The following is a 17,663-nucleotide window of genomic DNA, read 5'->3' on the forward strand; positions in this document are numbered from 1 at the left end:
CAGAACTTTCTTAAATTCCAGACTACTTCGTGCTCATGGAATCTTCTTCTTAAAATTTTACTTTCTTATAACTAGGAACTTGAAGTATGTGATCATATATACCATAAAGTATAGGAACCAATAGAGAAATCATTTTTCATCATTATCAAAAGTAAATGGCTTATTGTTGACATTGAGTATACTTCTTTGATGGCCTCATTCATAGTTTTTAGAAAAACATAATAATACCTCAAATATTTGATAAACAACCAAATCAACTCAACGAAGGGTTTACTTGGGCTCCCAATTTGAAGGTGCACGCTATCATGACTTTGTAGTTACTGTGGAATAACACGAGGCAGAGGATTGCATTGCATCTAGAATCAGAAAGAAAAGACACAGAAATGCTAGTATTCAATTTGCTTTCTCATTTTCATTCAGCCTAGGGTCCTGATACCATGAGACAGTACCATTCATGTCATAGTGAATCCTACATCCTCAGTAAATCTCTGCGGTGTCTTTCTTATGGTGGTTACATGAAATTGACAATTGAAAGTAAACATCATGTTTTCCTTTTAATTTTATAATTTCAAAGGGTATTTTATTTGACTTAGGCGTATTTTTTTGTTTGATTGTTTTTTTTTTTTTTTGTCTTGGTTGAGTATGTCATGTCTTTGTGTGTGCCACAGAAGCCAGAAGAGATCACTGGATCCCCTGGCATTAAAATTAATAGAAAATGTAAGTAGCCCCACATGGATGCAAGGGTGGAGATCACCCTTGTGTTTTGAGCCATCTCTTCAGCCTTTCCCTTTCTCTGAGTCCTAAAGTCAAGATCACAATTCCAAATGGATTATTCACATGGGACCCGAGGCATGAAGCCCTTGACCAAGACACTGCCCTAAGGAGGATAGAGACTAGTCCAATTGAAACCAGTGAGTAAAAAAAATGGTTCTGACTAGTGATTGTTGCTAGGAAATTCTCAAGATTCAGTGGCTTAAAGCAGCTAGAGATTTTTTCTGGGTCTGTAAGAGCAGAGCGTGAGGTCATGTAGGATGGGCTTGGGTAAGAATCTCAACTTTCTAGTTAGGTTTATGTATAACCAGAATGTCTCTGCCCCAAGCATGCCATCATTCCTTCATATGAGCCAAACTAAAAGGAAACACATAAAATGTCTGCAAAGCCTAGGTCAAGAGCTGGTGCTCTTTGCCTTCTCTACATATATAACTAGTCAAGGTGATTTACGTATTTTGGCTCAAATTCAAGGGGCAGAGAAACATTCTGCATGCATGATGAATCTCTAGCTAGAGAGCATGTCTAAAGAACACTAAAAGTGAGGCTAATCAATCTATCCTATGATTATAAAAGAAATACCAGTGTATTGTCTGCAAAAGAGAAGAATACAAAGTATTGTAAGTAATGATGTCATTAGGCTAATAGTTAAATTCTGTTCAATGAAAAGAGCTTAAACTCATATTGTGTGTGTCTAGCCAACACTGAAAATCAAGGCAAGGGTTTGTATATCATAAATTGCAGACAAGCCACTAATCTGCTGGTGAATATCCAGATTTTAGAGTTTATGTGTTCTGACCTCTTCATTGTGACTAGGAAAGATGATCCAGCCATAATTATTATGCATGGGAAATCACTCAGTCTTCAGGGTTAAAAAGATTAGTAGAAGAACAGCATTAATGAAATACATTTATTTTCACTGGGGCCCAAGCAATTTACCCTGTAATTTAGAAAGAGCACAATGGGCTTCGTGTTAAATAATATTTCTAAAATAGTGAGACTCTTGCAGAGCAATTGGCATTCATTAAAATTCAGTGTTGGGAGCAGCAGGTGGCAAGCAGTTCCATGGAACGATTTTCCAGTGTCCTTCCACAGCTGAAGCAAAACAATTCATGTCAGAAGAGTCTAGGCCTTACTCCCCATTGAAAGTGATAGTGTGTAACAATTCTTCTATTTTTACATGAATATATTCAAGGGACCTGAACTGAATTATTGTAATAGCCTTCTAAAATGTACATTTTCCTACAATGTAGTTGAAGAAGAATATATTCATTTCACTCAGTGTTTTGCTTTTGAATAGCAATACATTTCAAGGTAAAATGCTGTTGCTTTATTTGTCCATAGGGAGTGAATTTGAATATCTGTAAAATTATACATATGTAGAATAAAATGAAAAAAGTTACATTGGGTAAAAAACCATAGAAATTGTTACCATTCAATGTTTTTTGTGCTTTTACCTAACAAGGGTAAACATAGTGAGTGTAGTTGATTTCTGGTGGAATTCTAATCCAGTCTTCGCTTTTAGCAACACAGAAAACTGTAAACAGAAATGTGATATGATATTCCTGGGGCCATTTGATATAAAGCACAGTGAATGGATGAGACAAATACTTAGATACACACTGTTTTCATGAACAGGAAGAAAGTGCTTAAACATCCAGTTAATTGTTAAAAATCTGGTCAGTTGTAGCTTAGAACATTATGTTACAGATAAACTTTTTCATTTTGCTTTAAAGGGTAGAAATAAACTCAGAAGGCCTTAGTTTTGTATTATACTAGTGCAGCTGTAAATGTAGTCTGGCTCCCAGATAAAAGTTCAAGTTACAGGTATTGAGGATTTAAATCTCTACCTGGCCTTTTAAGTCTATGTGATATTGACATACTAGTGGATGTTTTCCAAACCTCATATACCAGTAAAGAATGGCTAATTTACCTTGCTCTGAAGATTGGAGTAAGAACCAAGTAATATTTTAAAATTTGTGCCTTTTACGTAGAAAACTTAGGAATCTATAACAAATACTTGATATTTTGTTAATTTTTGTATAAAATAGGCACAGGAGTATATCTTCTATAAAATATATTTTGAGCATGAGTTGCTTAAGAAAGTTTGATAGAGCAATCAAAGTCTCTAAACAAAACAAAATAAAATGAAAAACTATCATCAAATGCCAAAACAAATGAAACCAATGGCACATTATTAAAATTGATACACTTTAAAACACTGATATATCAAAAATTTACTATGATTACTCATTTTTTTCAAATGTTTCAAGCCAATATATCCAATTTCCCACCCACAGACCACATATGTCCCCATGGACTCAGAATAGCTCTAAAGAAAGTCCAATGTAAAACAATAAACTTTCCTTAAGCACTATGATCAATTTTTCTCTCTCCTCTCCCTCTCCTTCTTTCTTTGATTTTTTTCTTCTTTCATTCCTCTCCTTCTCTTTCTTCTTTTTTCTTTGAGAGTCATTTTCATTACTTAACTACACAGAACTTCAGTTTGACCGTGATTGGTGCAGTATTTTCCTGGTGAATTAGACAAGTGTTTGGACACACCTGTAAGAGGAATATTAATATATTGAAGGCATTTACCACATGACAAATATACTTTAAGTATTGCTTATATTTGCTGGAAATAAAAAAAGTTGAGGTGTTGGGAAGTCTGAAGCTAAAGTCATTGGTGAGTGGTTCAACACAATGTCTCTTGTTTGACAAATGAGAGGCCTCAGTATTCCCTGAGAACATTAGGAAGGAGCTAAGTACTATATTGGCATTTTTCCTCTACTCTCAAAACCTGTAAAAGAGGAAAGAGAGAGAGAGAGAGAGAGAGAGAGAGAGAGAGAGAGAGAGAGAGAGAGAGAGAGAGAGAGAGAGGAGAGAAGGGGCAGAGAAATCTGTCATCCTTTAATTTATAAAATATGAACTCCTCCTTAAAATAAAGTGTACCCACTTGTATGCTTGACAATGTTTGTCAAATTCATGTATCCCTTTCACTACATTACAGGGTAAAACAGGTCTTTTCATTAACCTAAATGTTCCCTAGTGCCCAGATATAATTAATCTCCCACCTTGATCCTGATCCTAAGCAACCAATCTCTCTCTCTCTCTCTCTCTCTCTCTCTCTCTCTCTCTCTCTCTCTCTCACACACACACACACACACACACACACACACACACACACACACACACACACAGATTTACTTTACTTATTCTTCAATATTTTTCTCTTAGCACCATGTTTTTGGAATCTGTCCAAGATATACTTGAGATTTTTGTCCTTTTATTTCTAACATGCACTACATTCATTAATATGCCACAATGTGTTTATCTATTCACCTGTAGGTGGAATTTAGTGTTGCTCTTTTTTTTCTTTTATTGGGTAATTTTTATTTACATTTCAAATGTTACCCCCTTTCCCCATTTCCCAGACACAAGCCCCCTATCCCATCCTTCTCCCTTTCTTCTAGTGTTCCTCTCCCCACCCACCCCTCTTTTTCTGTCCTCCCACCAGGACATTCCCTACACTGGGGGTCCAACCTACTGTTGCTCTTATTCTGCTCTTCTAGGATAAGAAAAACTTTCTGTAATTATCAGAATATTTTAACTGGCACAAGTGCTTTCATGTGTATGGGCGTAGTATGTAAATGGAGACATCTTGCAAAAGCTTTTGACATATATTTTTAATGGTATTTACTTGGGGTTTGGAACATATACATGTTATGGCTTCTGTGTGGTCAGAGGATTTTCTAGTTTGTTTTCTGTTGCTATGATAAACACAATGACCAAAACAATGTAGGGTGGAGACTTTATTCCAGCTTCTAAGTTACGGTCCATTCTTGAGGGAAGGCAGAGAGAGAGAACGCAAGGTAAGAAGGTGGAAACAAGAACTGAAGCAGATACCATGGCGGTCGGATTTCTACGGGCTTGTTCCTCATCGCTTTCTCAGTTTGATTTCTTACATAATTTGAGTCAGCCCGCTAGAGATATCCCTGCCCACAGTGTTCTAGGCCTTCCCACATCAACTATTAATCAAGAAAAAGTTCCATAAACATGTCCTCAGGTCAATCTGGTGGAATCAGTTCTCCATTTGAGAGAATGAAGAAAAAAAAGAAAGAAAAAGAGTTGGGTGGAATTACAGCCTGACAAATTGAAACCACAGACCACTGTAATTGCACAAGGAGTTGAATTCATAAGCTTTCTTGGTTAATGAGGCTTCTGGCTGAGAATCCTGGAAAAATTGCAGGTTTATGGATGAGAAATGGAAAAGGGGCTTAAGCAATTGTTAAATTTGTTGGACTTCGTGCACTGTTTGTGAGGAGAGATTCAGCCATATTCCTGAGCTAGAAGATCCTTTCCCTGGCTTTCCATCCTGTCTCAGTGGTTTCCATTTAAGATTAATGATTTTCAAATAACTTTTAAAAATGTTCATTTATTTTTATTTCCTTGTGTGTATGACTATGTACCAGGTACCTGACTGCTTTCACAAAGGAGAGTGTATCCCTGTACCTAGAGAAACAGATGATTGCCAGTCACCATATACTGGGAATTGAACTTGGGTCCTTTGTAAGAACAGTCAATCCTTTTTTTCCCCAGAGCTGAGGACCAAGCACAGGGCCTTGTGCTTGTTAGGCAAGTGCTCTACCACTGAGTTAAATCCCTAACCCCCAATCCTTTTAACTACTGATCCAGCTTTCCACCTCCAAGCTGAATAAATTTACTGAACACCTTTTTATATGTTCAAATGTCTCTCACGTGCTTTTATGAAAATTATATTCATAGTTTTGTCCATTTAAAACTTCTTGTTTATCTTATTATTGAATTATAATAGTTATTTCATTGTACACATAAAAATTACTGACTTGGTTACTTTTCTACTGCTATGATAAAATACCATGACCAAAGGCAACCTATAAAAAAATTTCTTTTAATTGGGATTAGTGTCTAAAATTTAGAGTCAATGATGGCAAAATATAGGCATGATGGCAGGAATTCTGAGAACTTAGGTGTTGAACTGCAAGCAGGAATTAGAAATAAAACTGGGAATGACACTTGTGAAACTTCAAAGCCCACCCTCAGTTTCACACTTCTTCAAAGAAGTCCATCCATTCTAATCTGACAGTTTTAGCAACTGAAGTCAAAGTATTCGAACATGGTAACCTATGGAGGCCATTATTATTCAAACTTCCATAGTCCTTTTTAATTTTGATGAAGTTAAAATTTCTATGTTTTGTTTCTGACTTAGATCACTGATGAAGTCACTTATTTTTTTTTTCCTTCCAGCAGGAAAAGTCAGTAAAAGAGCTGTTTCTACTTTCAGTTTACTTGCTGAGGTTATGGAGTGAAGTAAACATTTACTTCTTATAAGTTACTGTGCATTAGTTCAAATATCACTTCTTGAATTATAATTATTTTGGATTGAATTAACTTTTTGCCTATATCCAAATTCAATTGACCATACATGTGAAGAACATTCTGTGGAAATTGAAATCAATCTCTCTCTCTCTCTCTCTCTCTCTCTCTCTCTCTCTCTCTCTCTCTCTCTCTCTGTCGTTAATGCAATGCTACTATGATTACTTAAACTGGTGAAAATCAAATGAGACACTCTTCCACTCTAGTATTTGTCATTTCAGTTAAGTTGTTTGCTCATTTGTTTGTGTGCTGATGTACCCCTATTTTACCACTTACTAATTGTCTAAAGAAAAATCTATTGAACTTAGAAGAATATGTAATATTTAAAGACTTATAGGTAGATGATACATTTTTTAACTCATTTGGGAAATTTTTCCGTGTCCCCAGAAAATTTTTTGGTAGTTTACTATCCTAGCCTTACTTTAGATTGTTCATTATCTTCAGTGTCTCAATAATCCACAAAATAAAGATGGCAGTTCAGCTTTAAGAAGGGTGATGGATGAGAGATGAGAGGTAAGTCAAGCAGGAACCTAAGTAAAGGCAATTTGTAAAAACAGGAGAATATGATAATCTGTGCCAATCACTGCCATTCTGTCAAGATAAACAGAGACTGAGAACTGGCTACTCAGGTTTTGAAATGTGTAATCCAGCTTTGACTTGACAAGAGGTACTTATACGGCATAAGGGAACAAAAGACCAATCAGGCTAGGTTGTAGCAAGTATTGCAAAGTACATATTGGATGTAATGAGTAGTGACAGGTTTTTTTTCCACAGTATTGTGTTATAACAAGTAGCCTGGAAATGGAGCAGAAGCTAGAAGACAAGGGAGATATCAAGAACGTTAGTGATTTTCAAGACTATCAGGACAAGAGCACATCTCTGTGCTACAAACATAAATGGGAGGAAAACAGGGAGAGCTGGTGATGCTGAAAAAGAGAAGAGTGGCTTGAATAACCCCCTCCCTACACATTTAGAACATAGTATGGTTGTGGATGTGTCATAAGGACTTGGTCTGAGTAGAATGTGCTGTTCACCCTGAGGAGCACTAGGGGAGGGAGTAACCTCAGTTGACTGACTAACACATGCTTAGCTGCAGCAACTGGAAACATGAAATACCTTTACATTCCTTCCTTAGGAAAATTAAAGAAAAAGATGATCAACTGTCTTGGAGCATGGGGTAATTGTTCAATGCTGAGGAAAGGGCTATTACTTACACCAAGTGAATTCCACCTCTGGAAAAGAATCTATGTGCTACACAATACTCTTTTTTCTCATGTATCTATAAAGAAAGGTAAGTTAAAATTTTGTTTTCATGTCTACAAACTTAAAGTTTAAGGTACTATTGGATTTTAAGTTAAGATATATAGTGCTACAAACCTGTTCATCAAATTGGTCCTACCACCATTTGGAGAAGAAAATTATGTATGAAGAGAGACACATCACAATAGTAGAAAGTGGTGGTAAGTACCTGGACTCCTAACACCTGAAAGACTAAGGCATGAAGCTAGAGTTAGAGGCTAGACTGTCATCATGAAACCCTGCCTCAACTTAAAATCATAAAACCACCAACAACCAATGAAGCTCTTGGCAATAGAGTTTTCCCATTTCCCATATGGACAGATGTACTGTTGTGGTAAAAAAATAGAAGAGCTGTGGAACCAGTTCCTGTGTGTACCCTGGCAGCCAGGCCTTTAGAACTAGCACTAATTTATCTCAGAATAGTATCTCTCCTGGCTGCTCTCTGATAGCCTCGAACTCTCTAGTGCCACCTACTTGGTAGAATCATGGTTCTAGAAGTCCAACAGCAGCTGCCCTATCATGGCTCCCTGTCATGAGCTCTGCCTACATTCCACCAACTACCCTCTGGTAGTTAAATACAAACTCCCAACTATCCAGTAAAAGCAAGACTCAACAAACTATAATCCAACAAACTGATTTATGTGTTAAATTCTTGATCCACAATACACCCACACAATAAATTCACTGCCAATTAATAAAGATATAAACTGTCCACCTAGACAAGATAAAAGGTGACCTGGTCCACCTGGATCTGGATCATTCCACTCTGTTGTTTCTATCTTGATTCCCTCAATTTTCCTACTCCTCCCTCCTTCCTAGACCTTTCCCTCTGCCTACCCTTCTCATTTGATGATAGGCTTCATCTTATCCTGGACCTGCCTTGCTGCATGATGACATCATCCTGCAGTTGTCTACATGCAGGTGAAGGCAGGCACAAGATGAGTCAAGGCCTGTGATTGGGCAGTGAAAATTTAAGGAAGGCATAGAGTTTTGGAGAGAGGAGAGAGGAGAAAGAGGAACAAGAACCAAGAGGGAGACAAAGATGGACGACCCAGGTCTGTGTGGCCTTAAAGGGCCACAGGTAGTTATGAATATCTTATAAGGGATAGATTATTATAGCACAACTCGTCTTATCTAGGTGGGCAGTTTATGTCTATATTAATTGGCTCTGAGCTTATTGGGTGGACATATTGTGGGGTGAGGATTTACTGATATAAATCTGATTAATAAATTACAAGTGTTTTGATTTCAACGTGTTGCAGGGGGTTGTGACTATAACCACAAGAGCCATATGCTGGGACTGTGAACAGAGCTCACAGCAGAGTCGCAAGAGGGCAGTTGCTGCTGGGACCAGAGAGTAAGTAGCCAGTGACATGTAGGGTTAGCCATGGCAGTGGGATCACTGCAAGGCCCAGAGTGTAGCCAGCGACAGCTTGGGATGGAAATTGGAAACTTAGCGAGTCAGATTGAGATGCTTTGCTGATTAAGAAGAAAATAACCCACAGATGCCATGTAGCCCTCTGGAGCCAGTAATAGCATGGATTGGTGCCTTTTGGTTTCAATATTTACCGCTACAAAATATAGTCAAAGAGAAATACAATCCATGGGCATCAGAAGAACCAGTTATACAGACCTTGCTTATCATATAAATCCAAGTAAGGTCAAAAGTCGACAGATAGGATAGCAATCTCACAGTCAAAAACTATGACCCAGAATGGTTCTTGTCTGAAGGAACTGCAGGGACAAAAATGGAGAAGAGCATGAGAGAAAGGAGGTTCAGTGACAGGCCCATATTGGGATGCAGCTTAAGGGGAGGCCCCCAGGTCCTGACTGATACTGTGGTGTATTGCCAGACAGAAGCCTGCTGTGCTTCCCTCCGAGAGAGGCCTAACAAGCAGTTGAAGGAGTCAGAATCAGACACTAGCACCCTATCAATGGACACAAGCCAGGGAACCCTGTGGTTGAATTGGAAAAAAGCTGGAAGAAGCTGAGGAGGAGGGCGGACCCCATGGGAAGACCAGCCATCTCAACTAACCTTGACCCCTGAGATCTTTCAAACACTGAGCCACCAACCAGGCAGCCTACCCCAGTTGATATGAGGACATCGACACCTATACAGTAGAGGACTGCCTGGTCTGGCCTCAGTGAGAAAAGATGAACCAACCCATCCAGAGACTTGAGGCCTCAGGGAGTGGGGAGGTATGGTGAGGTGGGACTAAGCCATGGGGACACCCTCTTGGAGACAAGGGGTTAGGTATAGGATAGAGGGGTTGGGGGAAGGCAGAGCAGTTGGGGGATGGAGACAGGACTGTCAAAAAGGATTAAAGAATTTTAAAAAGTTACCTTTTTACAGAACTTCATGTAATTTGTAGTTTTAGTTTTTCCAGCCTCTATATTCATTTATGTGCTCTTTCTGATGTTAAGAATAGACTGTCTTTGTGTCAGGACCTGAAAACGTTCTCGTGTTTTAGGTATGTTTCTATACGTTAGGATGTCTATGTGCATGCGTGCGTTCTGGGTGGGGGTCGTAGCTATTCAAAAACCACGTCAAGACACAGACATATTAAAAAAAGTTTAGTCAGAGGGCTCCCTGTGAAACAAAAAGAGCATTCAAAATAAGAAAGGCAGAAGCAGGGCTGTCACAAACAATGCAAACTCCTTTTGTATCCAGGAAACTGTTAACAAGCTGTTGATGAGAGCACGACTTCTCTGGATTATTTGAGTCCACTTTATGTAATTTCCACCTTTCGGAAGCCTAATGCACATTTTTTTCTTTTAATTTAGAAGGCTTTCAGTGATAGCCCTTTGATTTTATTTCCCCCTTCTCTTCACTCTAACTAGTACCTGCTGGCTTCCTTCAGAGAGCTTACATTTGAACACAGTTTAAATCAGTGCAGACCCTTGACCGGCTTAATCTTTGCTTGTAAATGACAATGCAGAGGAAGAAAAAGAAAAAGAAAAAAAAGAAAAACTACTTCCTTTCCTGTTGGATACCTAATAAGTAGTTAGTCTGACCCAGTTTTCAAAAAGACTGCTTTTCTGATGACCCAACAGGAGTGACTATATCTAGTCAAAGAATGAGGGGATGAATTTAATCTTTCATGCCACTGGAATGGCAGCTGCTCCCAGCTGCCTGAGTGTGTGAAGGATGAGGAAGACAGAACTGCCTTTCAGTGTGGAGAGAATTTACCCTTTGCATATTCCAAACGGGAGCTTTGCACATGTGCCTCAAGAACTAATTGTCTAGGTTCCGTCAGGAATGCAGCAGGAGAGGAGCGTATTTCATGCTTAAGACCACAGAGGAGCCACGCAATACTCACTGGATAAAAGGCTTGCGGTCCCAGCTGGGAAAAAGAGTCCCATTATCTCTCAGCTGCATAGACATTCCATACGGCTTGGTTCTGCCTGGATGCACAGCATGCCTGACTGAGGGCTCCAGACAGAGTTCTGCAGGAAAATTCTAAAGATCCCGAGACATTTCCCTGGTAAGATCCGTAAGTAGAGAATTGCGCTGTCTGCTGCAATGAGAATTTTGCCGGGCAAGCTGCAGCTTTTCTTGCTTTCAATCTCTTTGTATTAGTAAAACAGGTAAACGCTGGATTTGGATGTCTGGTGGAGGGGGGAGTGACTGTTTCATTGATGCTGTGCTTTTATGATGCTGATGCTTAAGATATGTTTATTCCCTGTGAGAGGAAAAATGTATTGAATCTGTATCGGGGGAGGCAGGATCAAACAAGGCAAAGTGAGACCACAGGTCTATTTTTTAGTGTTTCACTAGTCTTTGCTGCAGTAAAACTAACGGGCAAGACTGGATGACAGTGCTAATTCTAGTACTTTCCGATAGCTACACACCCTTTCAGTAACGGTAGATCAGAAGATGTGTACTGCAATTTTTTTTCCTCCAATGGCTGAGGGGTGGGGTTTGCAGTATCTACAGATAATTTAAAGGAACGGTTATAAAACTTTCTTGGGGGAGGGCATTCATAATGAGAGAAACACTAGAGTGGAGGTCAAATGGGTGCACCAAATTTCATCTGACATTTTGGTTGCACCCAGCTTACAGATAATAGCTTGTAGAATCGCCTTTCCTCTCTATTCACAGCAGCTAAGCCTGTTATGATAAGGATCTTTTCATACTTTATGAAAGTTTCAGAACTTGATGACTTGGGAGCAAACTTTGCAGAGTTCTGAGATTTAGTCGCTATATATGGCTCCAATATTAATGTGATACTGTAACATTGGAGGTTTGGGGGACATTGGAATTCATAGTTCTTGTTTCTCCAAAAGAAAACTACTAAAGTTTAAATAATCAGCATCCGGACTATGTCCTCTGAGAAGCATTCACAGAATGGCAAATATTATGGCAAAGTTATATTGAGGGCAACAAAAGCAGAGAGCAATGGCATTGTACAAAATCATTTTGAAAATAAGGGTATGTTGTTCTACAGTGACAGTGTTTCTCCAAGATATCTCTAAACCAAGGAGCCATATGTTGGCTCCTGAAACTCTTGTTCTGAGCAATTTTCATTTATCTGATGGATTTGCTCATCATCTTTTAAATTCATTGTTGTTGAAATATGTCGCCAATTTATGTGCACAACAAACAACAATGAAATAAGATATTTGAGCACTGGGTTTTTTTTCTATCCTCCCCCACGTGAAACATATATATATATATATATATGTATATATATATATACATATATATATATATATACATTTCCATCAAACAAACATATGCCCACAAAAATGCTGGCACAATTTGTATAGCAAACAAAAATACAGAGAAATTTCATGATTGATGATCCACAGATTGTTTTCTTTAGCTTAATCATGCCTATGCAGTATAATGTTTTTCAATCAAGAAACTTTTATATAAGGCCTTGCTATGAGGCTATATAAATGCATAAGTTATCACCTCTTAGTAAGAAGCTCATCACTTAAATACAAATGTGTTTTTTTTATTTCTGTTGATCATTTCTAGTGAATTGTTATAATTTTATAGTCAAGGTATATGTGTAAGTTTCCTCAATGAAATCAAATTCACTTGGTGACTTGGCAGGTGACCACACATTTAGTCTGAGCTTTCCCCTTCCCAATCTGTAGACAACTAATAATGCTGTAAAGACAATATGACGTATATCGACTATAGGCTTCTATTCCTTTAGTGAGTAAAGATAGTATAAAAGCTCATTGGCACATTTTTATTCTCCTTACAGGAGGAAGGAATTATGACATATTCACTTAGTTATTTAGCTGACAACATGAAAAGTAGAATGTGGTAGCATAAGTTTTAGTACTTTGTATCATAAGCAAATTATATATGAAAGCATTGAAGAGAGATCACATTTCCTGTAAATAACAATCCTGAGGTGTTATTTCTTAATGCCTAAAATTCTAATAAGATGACATGGAGAGGAAGGTATTTTATGAAGAGTATTTCCCTATAATATATCATTCTTTCTAAGAAGAAGGAGTAACTTAGTGTGATGCTATCACCAATGACTGACAGATATCCACATGTTAGAGTTATACCTCATTCTACATTTGGAAAACAAAAAGAAAGTAAAATGAGATATTAAGTTGCAAAAAAATATGGTATGGATTTGTTTGTGTGAGAGAAGGACTGGTTTCAGAAAAAAAGAACTTTGTAATTTGAACAAAAACTATGAAAAAATAATGATTGGGAGTCATTTTAATATGCATTGAATATATTTACCAATTCTCAACATACACATTTTAATACATACTTAAATATTAACAAGTTTTCAAATTACAAGTCATTGTCAACAGAATTTTGCTTGCTACTTCTCTAAGATACCTGCTATAAATGATCTCTAGGGGAGGAACTAAAAAGATGCAAAGTAAAGTGTAGAGGAAAAAGCATATATTAGCAAACACAGCAGGTACTCTCAATTGGATGATGATGGCCAGTGCTTAAGTGATATCTGGAGAACAGAAACTTCTCATGGTGTGAGAAGGAGGTAATAGTTAGACACTAGTACACATTTGTAGTTTAGATAGATTTTGTTTTATATCTAAAGTTTTTAGAACTGACAACTTTCCTTAGATGTTTATTTTTGTCCAGGTGATTGATAGACCTATTTGGATTGATGCTGGTGGGAGGGAAAAACTACTGTGTAAAGCTACTTGTCATGCAATAGCCTTCTAAGCTTAAGAACCTCTGAACCAGGCTAAGACCATTGTCAATTAAGGACGTTCTTGGCAGTTTAGATGTCATGTATCTTTTCAGGGACACATGACCCAGACCCTGTGCCTCTGAGAAGTAGGGCCCTGAAGTTCCAGTCCTGTTTTTGTAAGCTGTAGATTATGAAGGAGTGGTCCATCTCTAATGATCATAGACCTTCTAGCATCTAACTAGCTACCAAACTATTCCTCTTCAATACTTGAGCATCTGAGATCATAGGGAAGGTTGATGTTAAGTCCTGACTATTTCTTTGCTCAAATAGGGTGTAGAAAACTGTAACATTCCTACTTAGGCTGATTCTCAGACCTAATACGACAATCAGCAAGAATAAGATAGGAGGATCCAAAGGTTATAACCGATGGTAAAAGAGATAAAATTTAAAGAACAGATAAGCATACCAGGATGAGACTCATATAATAACAAGATTGCATATTAATCCTGTTCTAACAATTATGATAATAATGTAAATCACCACACACATACATATATATATATGCCAATAATGTATAACTCCAAAATGATTATTAACATATATACATTATGATATATAATTATGATGAATTATGATAAATATATTTTAATAAACATATTTAATTTCAGATTTATTATTTACATTGTGGTAAGTACCATAACTTTATTCTGGATTCAATTCCAATTTGAAAGAGCTAGCATTTTTACCAATAAGCATTTACATCCTGATTCACCATTATTTCATGAGTGGGTGAGTCCCACCTTCAGAAATGTATCTTTAGACTCTTAGACAGTCACAGGTTCATTCTGTGTTGTATGCCTGAACATTATTTTATTTTGCACAGTTAAGACAAGTTATCATTTTTAATCAAACTCACAACTTCATAAATTTATACGTATTTTTAAGCACTATTGTTAACATCACATTTTTAGAGCTGTTACCCAGAAGTATTACTATTGATGACTGTGACATTCATTTCTAAGATAAATGCTTGCATATTATTTAATATCCACATTTTTTCTAAAAATATTCACATAGCTGGCCACTCTAAGGAACACTTTCTTGTCGTTACTTTATAATTTCTTTTATCTTTTTTGATCAAAAGTAATATAATTATGCTATTACCTATAAATTTAAGGGAACGTTGCAGATAATCTAGTACTGAGATTTGATTCAATGCATAATGGTCAAGTAAAATTGCCACTTATTTTTAATATAGTCAATTAATATCAAAATCATAAAAGTGTCTTCAAATATAAGCTATTAAATGTTAATTTTATAAAAATTTAGATCAATATATTGACCTATTCCTATCTACAAGTTATTTAGGTAATGTTTCCTGCATAAAATGAGAAATAAATACCAGAACTTTCATGATTCTAATAGGCAGTATTAAAACTACAATGTTTTCTTAATCTTTACTGAGGATTTCAAATGAAATTAAAGTAAAGGTAAACTCTTTCCTTTTGTTATACTATGTTTTATGTACATTTGTACTACAAGAGGATGTGTGTGCCCCAATATCACTGAAAGAAACTGACTCTGAGTCTTTTGGAAACAGCTATCTTTCCAACGTGCCTTGCTGAGTCTTTAATGGATATATGAACAAGATTCTTACATTCCAGCAGGTTTTCTAAGTTCCTGTCTTTAATTTGTTGACCCGATACTCGTGCCCATGAACCTACCAATTGTTAAACATTTTTCTTCTATCACTTTCTTTCTTTTAGATCACCACTTGTGACCATGTTGGGTCTTATTTGTTCATCTTTTACATCTATAAACTTATTCAAATTTGTTTTCAACTTTGCACTATGTTTTGTTACCCTCATTATACCCAAGTAGTTTGTTTTGAAGCTAATTTTCTATTTTAATGATCTCTATGAAATGTTTTTATTCTCTACATTTTGGTTTTATCACTTGAGACTTTGAATATCTCTTTTAAAATACATACAGAAAAATTATAGTGAGAGATATAAAAACTTCATTGGAGTAGCTGGAGAGATGGCTCAGTGGCTAAGAGCACTGACTGCTCTTCCAGAGGTCCTGAGTTCAAATCCCAGTAACCACATGGTGGCTCACAACCATCTGTAATGAGATCTGATGCCCTCTTCTGGTGTGTCTGAAGACAGCTACAGTGTACTTATATATAATAAATAAATAAATCTTTAAAAAAAATCTTCATTGGAGTAGTTTATCACCACTTTGCATAAACTGTCTACTATTATTTAGATTTGTGTTTTTCAATTATATATTTTCATTATTTATTTCTTTCCTTTCTTGGTTCATTTCAAAATGTTCATGAGAGGTATATAGAAAAAAAAGGGGATTTTTTTAGGGTGCTATAATAACTCATAGAGTAAAGCACAATTCCAAGAATAAACCCTAGGGTTACCAAACTATTCCTAAAGAAAAAGTGGGAATTACACATGCTCATATATCCTGTAGGTATCCAATATGAACCAAATTCATAGCTATTATACCTCAGGGCCATACTAGTGGGAAGTATAATGCATACACTAGTAAAAAAGACATATGAAATCTATCCTCAAAATTTTGGTATGATATGCTCCAAGAAAATTAAATTTGTCGAGATTTTAAAATGCATTTAAGAGTTTCACAGCAATTTAATTTAATTGTTACTTTTGTGCATGAATTCATCTCTTCACAAAGAATCAAGACCTCAGGTATTTCTTGTATAATACTTATGTATTTAGGACATTAATATAAATGCCAAATATAAAACTGCCAAATTTTTCATCTTATTTTCTTTAAGAATGAATATTCTCCCACTCGTCCATTCAGTCAGTAATGTATACCAGAGCCTTTAAGTTACAGATCTCCATGGTGGAATCTTGGAATAAAATCTTTCCCTCTCTCAATATTCTCTCCTGCTATCACCCAATCCACCAAGTTTTCAGATATTATATTATCTTAAATAAAGTAGAATATCTAACAATAATTAACATCTTGACAAGTTTTCTCCAATTCTCCCTAAAAGTATGTAATTTTTATTGTTTGGAAATAATGAAAATCTGCTTTAGGCTGTGTGTTTGGCATTATGCCCACGAATATTGTCTCTGGAGTCAGAAAGATTTATCTATTGTTGATGTATCTTTCCAACCCTATCACTATGTTTTTTTATTTCTTCTCTTTGTTTCTTTGGAACAAGACATGAATAAAAATCTCCTTGTTTTATAAGTTTCCAGCAGGGATTTTCAGTTCTGAGGATAGTTTTATATGAGATTCTTTGCTTCAAAACTGTGACCTTTGTGATTCATCTCAGCAGAAGTTGTTTGACCTGAATTTGAGGGTGCATTCCTCTGTGTGTGTGTGTGTGTGTGTGTGTGTGTGTGTGTGTGTATCTGTGTGTCTGTGTGTGTAAAAGCATGCTTGCAAGTGTTCAAAGTATATTGTTGTCTTGATGGTACATGTGTACATGCCTCTAACTTCAGTACTTAGTCATCTGGAAGGCTAAACAAAAGATCACTAGTTCTAGGTCAACTTGAGCTTTAAAGCACATAATGAGGACAGAATTTTTGAACATGGGACTTAGATGTCAGGTGCCACTTGCACCTGCCCTTTTCTGTACTTGTCACAACATAGCAGTGGCCTCTCTACATCTCTGTTTCTCCACTCATAACAGAGATAATAGCAGTATCGACTTCATAGTATTGTGAAGAGAATTAAATGCCTTAATTTGTAAAAATATCTTGGAAGAAAGCCCAGCCATTAATAAGCTCTCTGTGTGTTCATTGGTTCATTATGGCTATATTATTACTACCACTATCATATTTGTCCATTAGCTTTAGAATCAATTGAGTAAAAATAATGTAAGACAATGAATAGAATGAAAATTATAATCATCATCTTATCAATTGTATTGAGTATTTTGTTGAAAATTAAATTTGGTATGCAAATCACCACACTGGAAATGAAGGTAGTGCTTATGAGAATACTGTGGAAAGATTTAGAGACACTTAGGTGTGGTTGTATACAGGCTAA

General features: G+C 36.5%; 1 protein-coding gene across 1 annotated transcript in view; it reads left to right on the forward strand.

Annotated features, from left to right (window-relative positions):
• The first annotated feature begins 10,865 nt into the window (after positions 1-10,865).
• The window catches only part of Cntn6 (contactin 6), a 397,730-nt gene continuing 390,932 nt past the window's right edge, over positions 10,866-17,663 (forward strand). The window contains 1 exon segment of the mRNA NM_013225.2: positions 10,866-10,967. The gene's annotated coding sequence lies outside the window, so the exon portion shown is untranslated.

The sequence above is a fragment of the Rattus norvegicus genome, chromosome 4 (assembly GCF_021556685.1).
Source record: "Rattus norvegicus strain SHRSP/BbbUtx chromosome 4, alternate assembly SHRSP_T2T, whole genome shotgun sequence".
NCBI classification, from domain to species: Eukaryota; Metazoa; Chordata; class Mammalia; order Rodentia; family Muridae; genus Rattus; species Rattus norvegicus.